Here is a 13,661-nt window from a genome sequence, read left to right on the forward strand (position 1 = left end):
ATCAGCCTTGAGCTGATCAACTGACTTAAAAAAAAGAGCTTCTACTCCTTCCCTTTGGGGGATTTTCCATTGTTAGAAGTAAATTTTGTTTGATCTTTTTAAAAAGCATTAGCTTCATTTTCTTATTTGCCATTGTGTTATCCTCTAACTCTTTCTGCACTGTGCCCTCCAAAAGGGAAACAATGGATCCCAAACCAGCCACATCTCAAATCTGGACTCAGTACAAGATTCAGATTTCACAGGCTAGTTGGAAGTGCTGGGATGCAATTGTGTCCTAACTGTGTCATCACTCAGCTTGGCAACACATAGTTAACTCTTTCTCATCTTCCTAATCTTTTTCAGTTTCCTATCGTGTACAACGAGAAGATAGAATACACAGGATGTTACACTTGCTCAAGCAAGTTTAGTGGTATTTTAATTTGACTTTGTTTATGGGGGAAGAAAATACATTGATTTAAATAATGAGATTAATGGCAATATTTATAGTAGTTTTCAAATTTGGATTCCACACATTCTCTTTTTTGTTCTGACAGTCTTCTTTCTTCTTTTAAGTGTGTATTTCTGGATGGCACAGATAATAATAGACAAATCTCTCCTCAGTTGGCAAGGTAAGCAGGATGTCATCAGAGAAGTGGTCAGTTTAAACTAATATGCAAGGATAGTGGAAAGGCAGAGGTCTGCACTGCAGGTTAGCAAGTCATCCACCTTGAATATCAAGCAAGCTTTGCACTGAGCAAAGCCTATTCCATTGCAGAGCTCAGAGCTTTGGTTTTCACCAGCAGTCTGATGATAGAAGTTGGGCTTGACCCATCAAAGCACTTAACATTTCTCTTTTGATAAATAGCCAATCTATTTAAGTGTTGTGCTTAATTTGCTCATTCTATTTTACAGTATTTGCAGACTCCCAGTGTTAAGCCAGGGGTGTGCCACGTTGAGCCATGGGCACAGAGCATGATAAAAGCATAGTAATGAGCAGTGGGTATCTGGGCTTTTTTTTTTTACACCCAACAGGTCTTGGAAAGCAGTCTTGTATTAAATGTGAAATCCTCAGTTTTAAAAAAAGTGTCAGCAGGCACAAAGTTTCTGGGTGCTGGCATACATAATGCTCTCCTGTCATTGTATGCTTGGGGTCCTAGAGATGATTGATTTACTACCATGCTTATCGCTATGGAAGGAGCTCTTAGACATGTTTGTGATTTCAGTGTGGTGCCTGTGTTGCCTTTCTGTGGGCTTGTCTGCATGGCTGAAAAGGTGTTTGTTTTTTTTAACTTGCAAGCAAGTTACGTTAAGGTGAAAATCCAAACCAAACCAGTCCCTTTTCTTTCATCTCCAGAACAAGCATGTAAGGTTACTGCTGTACCTCATGAGTTCCTCACATACTATATTTCCAACTAGGTTTCAGGCACCTGGAATTTTACCAGCCTTCTTCATGCAGAGTCATTTTCATTTAGCAATAGTGAAAAGCAGTAGAGAAAGGTTTTTGAAACAGCCATGTGAATATTTTGTCTAATCTAATCTCATGCTTCACTGCAAGCAAAGCTAGATAAGCTTTGCTCAAAGCGGCAGAGCAGAACCCACTGCCAGCCACTGAGAAAGGGTGCCCGTATGGGTGCGAGAGCCTGGCTGACTCTCCCAAGCCACTTTGAAAGACTCCTTCCATCCTTTGCCCTCCATCTATGTTTCTAAACTTTGTCTTGCTGAATTTACCCATGTGCTGGATCCTTTTGCTGAATTGGCTTTGGTACTGCTAGCACTGTAATGAACTGTATGAAAGAGGTTCCCCCTTTTTACACTAGGCTCTGCTAAATAAGACCCATGCACAGCCCATACACAACTCTGAAAGCTGTACGGGTGGTGATTAATAGACACATTAATCCCTCAACATTACTTCTTCATCTCTGGTTCAGTTGTCCCCCAGTGCTGAAGCTTTCAGGTTGTTACACCGTTTTCAGTGTTGCACAGGACACAAGTAGAGTTTCCAGAAACACCTCCCAGAGCATTTGATGAGACATACGTTGCCAGTGTGGGTGGCTCTGGACTCCACTAACCTTATTTTGCAAATTCAGATACTGAGGGTCTCCCTTAGATCATGCCACTGGGTGAAAGAGAGAGCAATTGGTTCATCTTTTCATCTATCTTTTTTGTTTGCTTTTCCTCCTCTTCATTGACATAAATTGATGGTGTCTGGTGGAAAGGTAATAGCATCAGGTAGTAGTAGTATTGTCTGATGCTCCCAAATCCTTTGATTATCTGGCAGCAGTTTAAAGTGCAGATCTGTGCTGAAAAATTATTCTAAAAATGGCACTGCAGGGTTCCATGCCTACCATCTCTAAATTATTTCCATATCAAATATCTTCTGTGAGCAATGAAAAAGACAATTTTGTTCCTGCCTGTCAGCCCCAGTGAGCATAACCTAGACTGGAAGTTCACATTGGATTCTTTTCTTCTCCCATGTAATTGCCAGTAATAGAGCACTCAATAGGCCAAATTAAGCCTCCAGTTATACCATAGCAAGTCTATTGTCTTTGAACTAGACCTCACTGCTACCTGTAAAGTCCTGTGTTTTCTGCAGTTTTGCTCAGGTGACTGGAACATATTAAACAGCTCTGTTGATGCATGAAAGCAGGAAATACAAATCAGGTCCCTATGTCTTTGCCACTTTTGGTATGTGAACAGAGGTGGAAAGAAGAAATTTTTATTTTTACCTCTCTAAAGTGGAACACACAGGGTGCAGGTCTGTGGGGGATAATGTCATTGGGTTTTGGTAGTATTTTTCAGATCAAAATTTTACTCTGCAGCAGAAGAAGACGACTTGCCATATGACAGTCTTAACTAATTTTCTTTGCTTTTTTCATATTTTGCATGTCATTTTTGCTCAGTATGAACTATTGGGCTTGTTTTTACTGTTATATTTGTTCCCTGGCGGTATTTAAAAGAAGGGTAAATGTGGTGCTTGAGGATACAGTTTAGTGGTGGGCTTGGCAGTGGTAGGTTAGCAATTGGACTTGATGGTCTTAAGGGTCTTTTCCAACCTTAGCGATTCCATGATTCTATGATTCTTTTGTACTCTTTTGTAGTCCCCTCTAATCTTGTAGTAGCATATACACCCCATTTGATGAATGTACCCTCCCACCTCTCTGGAGGTTGAAAAACATTTGCTGTTCAAACTGTTCTGCACTTTATTTTCTTACTTGAAGCACTAAAATACATTGTATACATACATACACAGAGAACACATATATTACAGATGTAGCAAAATTGTACGTGCTGCAACATCTTTTTCAGATAGTTATTTTCGCAAATCAAATCCTCAATATTCAGCAATAGTAAAACTGATAGTAGATCCCAGCTGTACTAGTTTGACTAGATTGTGGAGAAGAAAAACCACCAAACTCTTAAAAATCAAGTAAACCCCATTTTTGAAAAAAAGGGTCTGGTAGACCTTGTCTGGCTGCTGACTTTCGCTATTCAGGATGGCCAGCTAGACTGATACGTGCTGGCTAGGTCTTTGCTGAATTGTCTGGATGCATGGAAGAAACAACAAAATACGCTCCGAATTCTGGCCCTCAGAGAAACCCACCAGTATACTTGCATACAAGAGAGAGAAATACAACATGTAAGCATAAAAGATTAAAAGAAGTCATTTCAGAAAATCATGCTTGCTTTGGATTCTAGAGGTTTAGTTTTGTTTGCTTAAAATAGTAAGCTGCAGACCCTCCATGGTGGCCTCCAGACTGGTTAACTTCTCAAGCACTTCTCTGAAGGTAGGTCCGGGCTCCCTTTTTACACGAGATGAATTCCTGGGTATATTTAGCAGCATTTCCTTTCAGGCAGTTCTCTGAGGAACTGGCTACTGGATAACTTTGCCCAGTGTAAGGTGGGGAAGGGGACAGAGATTAATTGGCTCCTGTTAATGTCACTGGCTGGCTATGGGGTGCAAATTTGTACAGGGGCAGTTTTATCTTAGGGATTGTACTGACAATTGGCTGGATAACTTTATAACTTTATATACAGAAAACCCACAAAGCAGAGAGCTTGTGGAAAGGAATGCAGAAAAATGGTTTAGGCTTCCTTCTGTAATGTGTTCACAGAGGTGCAGAGACTACAGGAGAAGAGGGATGTTAGTCTGCTGGGGACGTCTTCCTTAGTTGTCCTGAACATACGCCCATCATATTCCTGGAATGCTCAGAGGACTGCTTCCTCCTACAAATGTTAGATGTCCAACCAGGAGTGAGGCACTGCTGGACTTGCTACTCACAAACCAAGAAAACCTGCTTAGTGACAGAGCAAGAGACCCCCTTGGCTTAACTGTGAGCTTCTGAGTCTCCTCAAAACCAGGAGAGAAGTGTACCAGAGATGGAAAAGTGGATGAATACCTGTTGAGAAATTCCAGAGGCATTGCTGGAGCATGCAGAGATACAGTTAGAAAAGCAAAAGCTCTGCTCAAATTGAAATTGGCCAGAGATGTCAAAAACTACAAGAAAGTGTTCTTCAGGTATGTAAGCAACAAGCAGAAATAGACAGAAAATATTGGCAAGCTGTTAAACAAGAGAGGTCACCAACAATGCTGAAAAGGCAGAGGTTCTCAACACTTTGTTCACCTCTGCCTTTACCAGGTTGATGCAAACACAGACCCACCAGCAGTGAAGGAAGAGTTGGTACGTGAACTATTACAGGAGCTTGACTCCTACAAGTTGATGGGCCTTGACACTATCCACCTGAGGGTGTTAAGAGAGCTGGCTGATGTTATTGCGAGGCCACTTTCCATAATCTTTGAGAAGTTGTGGAGGTGGGGGGATGTCCCAAGAGACTGAGAGAAGGCTAATGTCACCCTCATTTACAAGAAGGGCTTAAAGGAAGATGCAGGAAATTATAGGCCCATCAGTCTTACTTCAGTCCCTGGGAAAGTTATGGAACGAATCCTCCTGGGAGCTCTCATAGGTTGAATGACACATATGATTGGGAACAGCCAGTTGTGCTTGACAAACTTGACTGCCTTCAACAACAAAGTAACCTGCTTGGTTGATGTGGGGTGAGCGGTGGACACTGTCTACCTGGATTTCTCCAAGGCTTTCAATACAGTTTCCCACAGCCTCCTCCTAGAGAAACTGATGCGTTTTGGTCTAGACAAGTGGTTTGTGTGGTGGGTGGGGAACTGGCTGACAGGCCACACCCAGAGGGTGGTGGTCAATAGCTCCTTTTCAAACTGGCAACCTGTCACAAGTGGGGTTCCCCAGCTATTGATATTGGGCCCAACACTGTTTAATATCTTCTTAAGTGATCTGGATGATGGGATCAAGTGTACCCTCATGAATTTTGCTGATGATACCAAGCTGAGTGGGGAAGTGGACACTTTGGAAGGGAGAGCCACCCTGCAGGAAGACCTGGGTAGTCTGGAAGAATGGGCCAACAAGAACCTTATGAAGTTCACCCAGGACAAGTGTAAGGTCTTGCACCTGGGAAAACATAATCCAGGGGTGCAGCACAGGTTGGGATCTATCTGGCTGAGGAGCAGCTCTCTGGAAAGTGACATGGTGGTCCTGCTGGACAACAAACTCAATATGAGCGAACAGTGTGCTGCTGTGGCAAAGAAAGCAGACAGGATGCTGGGTTGCGTCAAAAAGGGCATCACCAGCAGAGATAACGAGGTCATTATCCCACTCTACTCAGCGCTTGTCAGACCACACCTGGAGTACTGTGTACAGTTCTGGTCCCCTCTGTGCAAAAAAGATGTGGACAGGCTGGAAGGGGTCCAGAAAAGGACCACCAGGATGATCAAAGGACTGGGAAGCCTGCCATACGAGGATAGGCTGGGAGAACTGGGTTTGTTCAGCCTTGAGAAAAGAAGGCTTCGGGGACACCTTATCATTATGTTCCAATTTTTAAAGGGTGGCTACAAAGAAGATGGAGACTCCCTTTATATAAGGAGTCACATGGAAAAGAAAAGGGGTAATGGCTACAAGTTAGTCCTGGGGAGATTCCGACTGGACACAAAAGGAAAATTTTTCACAATGAGAACAATCAGCCTTTGGAATAATCTCCCCAGGGAAGTGGTGTATTCCCCAACATTGGGCACTTTTAAGATTCAGCTGGGCAGGGTGCTGGGCCACCTGCTCTAGACTGTGCTTCTGCTAAGAAAGGTTGGACCAGATAATCCTTGAGGTCCCTTCCAACCTGGTATTCTATGATTCTGTGATCTGTGGTGGTGGCAATAGCACAGGCATCTGTAAATCACATTTCAACTGTACAAACTGAATTGACAGAACTTCATTATATAAATGGCTGCCGAAGGGTGTTGTTGATGGAAATGAGTTCTCATATAAGATTGCTTCTAATCACTGCTCTTCCAATAGGGACACAGAAAAAGTAAAAGGGAAACTGAAAGGGTCCATCCCCAAATTACTACATGAGATGGTCTAGAGTGCTATAAAAATATTTATGTACTATCCCACTCCTCTGGCAAAGACTTGCATAACTCACTTGGTGGCTCCATCACTCATGAGCAAAGCACTCATCCCAAACACCCAGCCATAAAATCTTTATAGTGCCTTGCAAAGTGTGGTGTGCTATAAAGTTTTTATAACCATGCATTTGGGATGACCATATTACATCATCACATATTTTCCCCATAAAGATTTTGGCTTACTGCTGTCTAAGCCAACTAACCTTTACAGATGGTTCCTAGAATAACTAAAAGATTCCTGCTTTGTTTTTATGTTGTCAGCACGAATTTAATGTACTCCTTTTGTTTCATTAAGTCCCAGAGTTAGGCTGCAGGGGAAGTGGAATGTGCAGTCAATACACGACTGGATTTGCTTTCTAGTTATATCAATCACATTGTCTCACTCCATTATTAAACATTTATGCTGTGGTAATGTTTGCATAGTGCAGCTGATATACAAGCCCAGGTGCAGCAGCAGTGCGAATGAGGTGTGTATCATGGGATCTAGTTTATATGCTGTCAGTCCTTAGGGAATCTATATCTCTTGGAGGTTTCGTTGTGTAAAGCACTAATAGGTACTAAAAAGATACTTCCTGCCTTGTTGTTTATTCTCAGTTCTTTTCCTGGCTACTTTTCAGCCAGATGAGTTAGCGATTCTGCCCCTCTGTGACCATCTGAGCCCGGAAATATGCAACCTGGAGCGAAGAAAGAAATGAAGGAGCTCTCCATTCATGGGTTCACAAATTTACTTTGGCTTAACCAGTTATGACACTGCACCCTCTGACCATGTTTCACTAAGTATAAAAAGGGAATATAACAGTGCTGAGTTGTTTTAAAAATTGGGTTGAGAAAAGTTGCAAAAGGGTTTCTTACTATATTGAATGTAGGGGTACCTATAAAAGTTTAAGCTCAGGCATGGCTTTTGGTGTAGGATATATGAAGTGGTCAAGAATTATATACAGAAATGTGCCTGTTTTAGTAAGCATGACATACTTAGAAGTTCTAGTGTCTGAAGCACTTTGAAAAATATGAGCAGGTGTTGTGCTGAACACAATAGTTTTAAACCAGTAGATTGGATTAAGATATGAAACCTCAAAATAAAACCACTTTTAAAGAATACCTCTGTGTTTAAAATCAAAATTACTTCAAAAGCAAATTAGGATTAGTTTTTTTTTTTTTAACAAATAACACAGGTCCAGAATAATAACTACAATGATGAAATTTAAAACAAAACTGATGAAAAAGGTTTTCAGATTCAAGGCAGGTTATGTCAGGGGACAAAACAATCTCTGTATGAAAAATATTTGAACCAGTCTTCTGGTCCAAATAATGAGCATCCCTCAGCTTTTACCCATAGGTTAATGAATTATATTACTTTAAATAGTAGTGGTGACTGACAACACGGAGCTACAAATAGGTGCCAAAACGCATTTACTAAACAGGGTAGAATAAACTTCCAATCCAGAGTCCTACTCTTAGATTTTTTAAAATTATTTTTTTTAAGCATTCTTTCTTGCTTATTTATACCAAGTTTTGGTTCCATGTTATTAGCCACTTGGGTCTACAAAGAGCTGATTACCCCTTGTCTCTTGAGCACTCATTTAAAGCAGGTTTCAGCAGACTTTTGGAAGTCCCAGACTAACCAAAACTTGTGATTTTATGCTTGCTGATCATCAGTGTGCAAAAAAAGGAAAATAACGCCATACTTTTTAACCCATTCATTCATTGTCATCTGGCAACATGAAGAATCTGATTGAGTCTGGTTGGAAGCCTGTAACTAGCGGTGTTTCCCAGGGGTCTGTCCTGGGTCCAGTCCTGTTCAACATATTAATCAGTGACCTGGACAAAGGGAGGGAGTGTACCTCAACATGTTTGCTGATAATACAAAATGGGGAGGAGTGGCTGACACACCAGAAGGCTGTGCTGCCATCCAGCAAGACCTGGACAGGCTGGAGAGCTGGGCTGAGGGGCACCTCATGAAATTCAACAAAAGCAAGTGTAGGGTCCTGCACCTGGGGAGGAACAACCCCATGCACCAGTACAGGTTTGGGGTTGACCTGCTGGAAAGCAGCTCCGCTGTGGAAGGACCTGGGAGTGCCGGAGGACAGCAAGCTGACCATGAGCCAGCACTGTGCCCTTGTGGCCAAGAAGGCCAATGGTATCCTGGGGTGCCTTAAAATGAGTGTGGCCAGCAGGTCGAGGGAGGCTAACTTCCCCCTCTACTCTACGCTAGTGAGGTCACATCTGGAGTACTGTGTCAGTTCTGGGCTCCCCAGTTCAAGAAAGACAGGGAACCACTGGAGACAGTCCAGTGGACAGCTACAAAGACGGTCAGTGGTCTGGAGCATCTCCCTTATGAGGAAAGGCTGAGAGACCTGGGCTTGTTTAGCCTGGAAAAGAGAAGACTGAGGGGGAAGGGGGTGGATCTTATCAATGCTTCTGAACATCTAAAGGGTGGGTGTCCAGAGGATGGGGCAGACTCTTTTCAGAGATGCCCAATGACAGGACAAGGGGCAATGGGCACAAATTGGAACATGGGAAGTTCCACCTGAATATGAGGAGAAACTTCTTTCCTGTGAGGGTGACAGAGCAGTGGCACAGGCTGCCCAGGGAGGGTGTGGAGTCTCCTTCCCTGGAAATATTCAAGTGTGCCTGGACGTTATTCCTGTGCCCCCTGCTCTGGGTGTCCCTGCTCAAGCAGGAGGGTTGGACAAGGTGATCTTCAGAGGTCCCTCCCAACCCTACCATTGTGTGATTCTGTGATTCTGTGAGTTACTGTCATATGTTTTCAGCTGCTGAACAAATGGGAAAACTTTGACACTCTGCAGTGCTAACTTACATATGCAAATTTTGTTTGTGTAGTCCACTGGGCAGAATGCAGAGCAATGTATTTGTGTGTGATATATTAAAAGTCTAGTGCTGTCTAGTGCTGTCTGGTGCTGAGGATTGTCTGTAATCGATGCTTGAGTCTTAATGAGTAGCCCCTCTATATGTTTATTTATACTTTCAAGCTACTGTTTATATGTGGCTGGTAATGGTGAAAAATGTCTTCCAGGTGCAGCATAATGTAGATGTGGAAGACAAAGCTCTGAGGGATAGAACTGAGTTTTGCAGCTGACAGCTGCACATGTGATGTCCCCTGCTGGAGTAGTTTAATACAGTCCAGAATCAATTAATTATGTTTATAGTTTGTGGAGAACACTGCAAAGACTGTCAGGTGCAGTAAAAAAAAAAAGTAGTTTTGGAAAGGCATAGATAGAAACGTCTATATTCCATTCTTGAAATAGTTACTACCTATATCATTAATATCTTAAATTATGAGAATGAAAAAAATTTATATGACCTCATGTGTTCTTTTACATCTTCCTTCTTTTGACATTTATGTTGGCCCAAACAGTGAAAATAATTTGAGTGCAGTTCTTCTCTGAACAATGTCTGGATGAAAAGAGCATTTTAGAGTTCAGTGCTTGTGTCAGTGAATTCCAGATCAAATCTGATCCAATTTACACAGAAAATTTAAAAACCACTTAATCTGATGTAGATTTATATTACTTATTTTTAGATGGACATGACATTACACATCACTGTAAATTGAAGGACCTGAATTCTGAGCCAGGAAAAAAATAATTTATATGTGGATGGATATTCTTATTTTCACCACCATATTATTTTTTGCTTTTCCATCAATATCCTTTACTAAGGAATTTTGCAGAAAATATGCCCTAATCATTCTGCTTGGACTTATCTGACTATGCTGGCCATGTTGAAAGGAAGAGGACACTCATTCTCCCACAGAAAGCTAGTTCTAATGTGATAAAAGAAATTTAATTCAGTACAAACAGTACCCAATTTGCAGGCTTTGCAAGTATCCTTCTGAGCAACTAAATGTCTTATCACATGTAGATTTACACTTCCTGTTTTAACAATTTCCAGCTACACAGCTTGATCTAACAATACATATCATCTCTCAAATCATTCCAATGTCAACTTATATATAAGAATTGGGTCTGGGATTCACTCTAGGACTTCCCAATACACTGAAAACAAACCCCAGGGTGCTACGTTTCCAGAATTGTCTGGTTTGTGTGCCAGGAGCACAGGGATGCGCCATGGGGAACAACTGCACCATGCAAGGACCAAGGATTTCTCTACTTGAGCCTGAGCAAGGCAGAGAGCAGGGTGTGCCAGAGGCTGGCTCAAGCAGCTGATTTGGATATTGGCTGCTTTGTCAACAGTTGTTTTGGCGAAACTGTCTCCAGTAGAGATCTGGCCTTGAACAACCATTGTGGAACTGCTTCTTTCAATTAGCTCTCCAAAGGGATGCTTCATCCCACACTGAGAGCCCATTTGTGTGGTTTTAGAGCAGTCTAAACTGTTACTCTCCCAACACTCTCAGTGTAGGAAAAGCCCAGAAATAGCCTAGAGAAGCTTTTGTGCCTATACTTTAAACCCAAACTTATTTCACTCTGACTTCCAGCCTTGACAGCCTTCCAGCTTAATCAGAGAAAAGATGAGAAAAAAAAAAAATCCACTGTTCAAGTGTTTATACTTTTCTTATGGATTTAGAAGATTCCATATGAAATAGAGTTTGAACTGATATCAAAACAATTAATAAATAAATAAATCTCCAGACTTCCAAAGCCATCTGAATGTCTGTTTTGCACTAACTTCTGGTCAGTCTCCAGGCTTGTTCCAGGCTACAAGGTCTAAGTCCTCTTGCTTTAAGCCAAACAAGCGTTTTCCTCATTCTTATCTTACATTTTCTCCTTTCATGCTCCTTCCTGTGCCATGGTTTCTACTTTTTTTTTTTTTTTAATGTGTTAGCCTTGGTATTCTGTTATAGTCAGGGAAATACCAACACTTTTCATCCACTCAGTTCTAAGACAAACAGGAATGAAAAAATGCCCACTAGCAACTAGCTGCAATTTCCCATTTACTGTGCACTGCAGTACTGCATTCCTGCCACTGTGGAGCATTCTGCAAGACTCCAAATTAAACTAATTAACACGATTTAGGGTGTTGTCTGTTTATCGAGCAGCAGTCAGAGTTTGCGCCTCTTGTGTGTCTCCAGCAGTTTTCCTTCCAGGTAAGAGCTTCTCTGTTGCATGGAAGGCTCTTCTCTGTGCTTTTCTAGCTGGCGTTTGGCAAAAGCAAGGCAGCTGACTGCTGTTAGTGCATCTGATATAAACCTTCTTTAAGAATCTGGGAAGCCCTGGGTGCAAAAGCAGTGTGTAAGCAAAGACCCTCTCTTAGTGGTTAGGGCTAGGCTAGGGCACCATAAAAGCTAGTTTCTTGGGGTTAATAGCCTAATAAATTAGATAGGCAGCTTCAGTTTCTTGAGACCTGTTGAGCTGAGAGGCCTCCAGGCACATGTTTTATTTGCACCTGTTTAGCTGTGGGTTTTTTTCAGGTATTTTTGGAAGGCCCAGGAGCTAAAAGTTCTGTTTTAGTTTTCTCTCATTTCCCCAAATGTTTCCATTAACAGTTATGTTTCCTTGACCCAGCCCTGTTGATAACAATTCCTCCTTCTGATTGTTCCCTGGAGGTCTTTGTTAACTTTCTTAGGATGCCTTGGATATTCTTTTTGCTTAACCTTTTAACACTCTCCACAGTTTGATTATCTTTTCCTCCATGGAAGTTCACTATATTTATATCTGCAGTTTGGGATATAAAACAAAAGTGTCCTGGGAAGTCATAAGGTTTGCCAAGCACGAGGTTTTTGTGCTTCATGTGAACTGTCTTCCTTGTCTACATTCTGTCTGAAGATCTGTGCAATGAGGAATTAGCCTGTCTGAAAAGCACTGTGCTCACCAATTCTTCCCCATAAAGAGTAGCAACCTGGCTAATCTATTTGGTTTTTTGAGGTTCTTGCATGAAATAGAAGCTTGTTATACAAGAATTTTTGATCATTCTGCAAATTAATATTTCCATTGGAAACCACTCTGATGTTATTATACAGGTGACAAACCAATAAACTTCTTTCTGTAACCCTTTAAAAATTGAAATGGATGCAAGAACTACCTTAGTTTGAGCAGCAAGGTGCAAGGAAGTGCAAGAGAAGAGCAAGCGCAGCTTGATAGTTTCCTAGATTATGCTGTAACATATTCCAGCTCACAGACTTCCCAAACTACATCATGTCTTTGGTATTTTCTTCTTTGCCCAGTCCCTCTGTAAACCCATGTGAACTTATTAGCTTTCTGCATTCTGCTGCAAGGAATTCCCCAATTCTCCTCCTTTTTCACAGGGAGTGTTTCTGCCATGCTTAGTTTTAACCTGCCGCTGGTTCACCAGTTTGAGCTGGTGAACTCTGGGCATTTGTTCTTTGTTCACTTCCTCACGGTTTCATAGATCTCTGTTGCAATGCACCCACAGCTGGACTCTGAGTATAAGCCCAGTAATTTCAGCTCTTTCTTGTAATGGGAACCATTCTGAAACTGGCTTCAGGCAACTTCTGTAATTAGCTTCATTGTTGTTTTGCTTCTCTGCTATCTTTTCTCAGATCCTTTTGGATATGGGGAGGGGGACAAGAACAGCAAACAGTATTCGTGAAGAGATATATGTGGTGATATACTGGGGTTAACCCTGGTAGGCAGATCAGCCCACACAGGTGCTTGCTCACTTTCCCCCAGCGCGATAGAGAAGAGAACCAGAAAGGTCAAAGTGAGAAAACTCGTAGGTTAGGATAAAGGCAGTTTTGTAGGTGAAGCAAAATCTGCACATACGAGCAAATCAAGGAATTAATTCACTCCTTCCCATGGGCAGGCAGGTATTCAGCCATCTCCAGGAAAGCTGGGCTTCATCATGCATAAAAGTTACTTCAGAAGACAAATGCCCCCTTCCTCCCCCAGCTTTTATTTCTGAGCATGATGTTATAAGGTTATGGGATATCCCTTTGGTCAGTTGGGGTCAGCTGTCCCAGCTGTGTCCCCTCCCAGCTCCTTGCGCACCCCCAGCCTGCTCGCTGGTGGGGTGGGGTGAGGGGCAGAAAAGGCCTTGACTCTGTGTAAGCGCTGCTCAACAGTAATGAAAACATCCCTGTGTTATCAATACTGATTTCAGCACAAATCCAAAACATAGCATGATGCAAGCTACTGTGAAGAAAATTAACCCTACTCCAGCCAAAAGCAGTAGAGTTTTTTATTATTTTTCTCATAATCCTGAACATTTGATTTGTTTACTTGGCTCCTGCTCAGTGTCATGTTGATGTTTCCTTAAATGA

Source organism: Phalacrocorax aristotelis, chromosome 3, assembly GCF_949628215.1.
Source record: "Phalacrocorax aristotelis chromosome 3, bGulAri2.1, whole genome shotgun sequence".
Classification (NCBI taxonomy): Eukaryota; Metazoa; Chordata; class Aves; order Suliformes; family Phalacrocoracidae; genus Phalacrocorax; species Phalacrocorax aristotelis.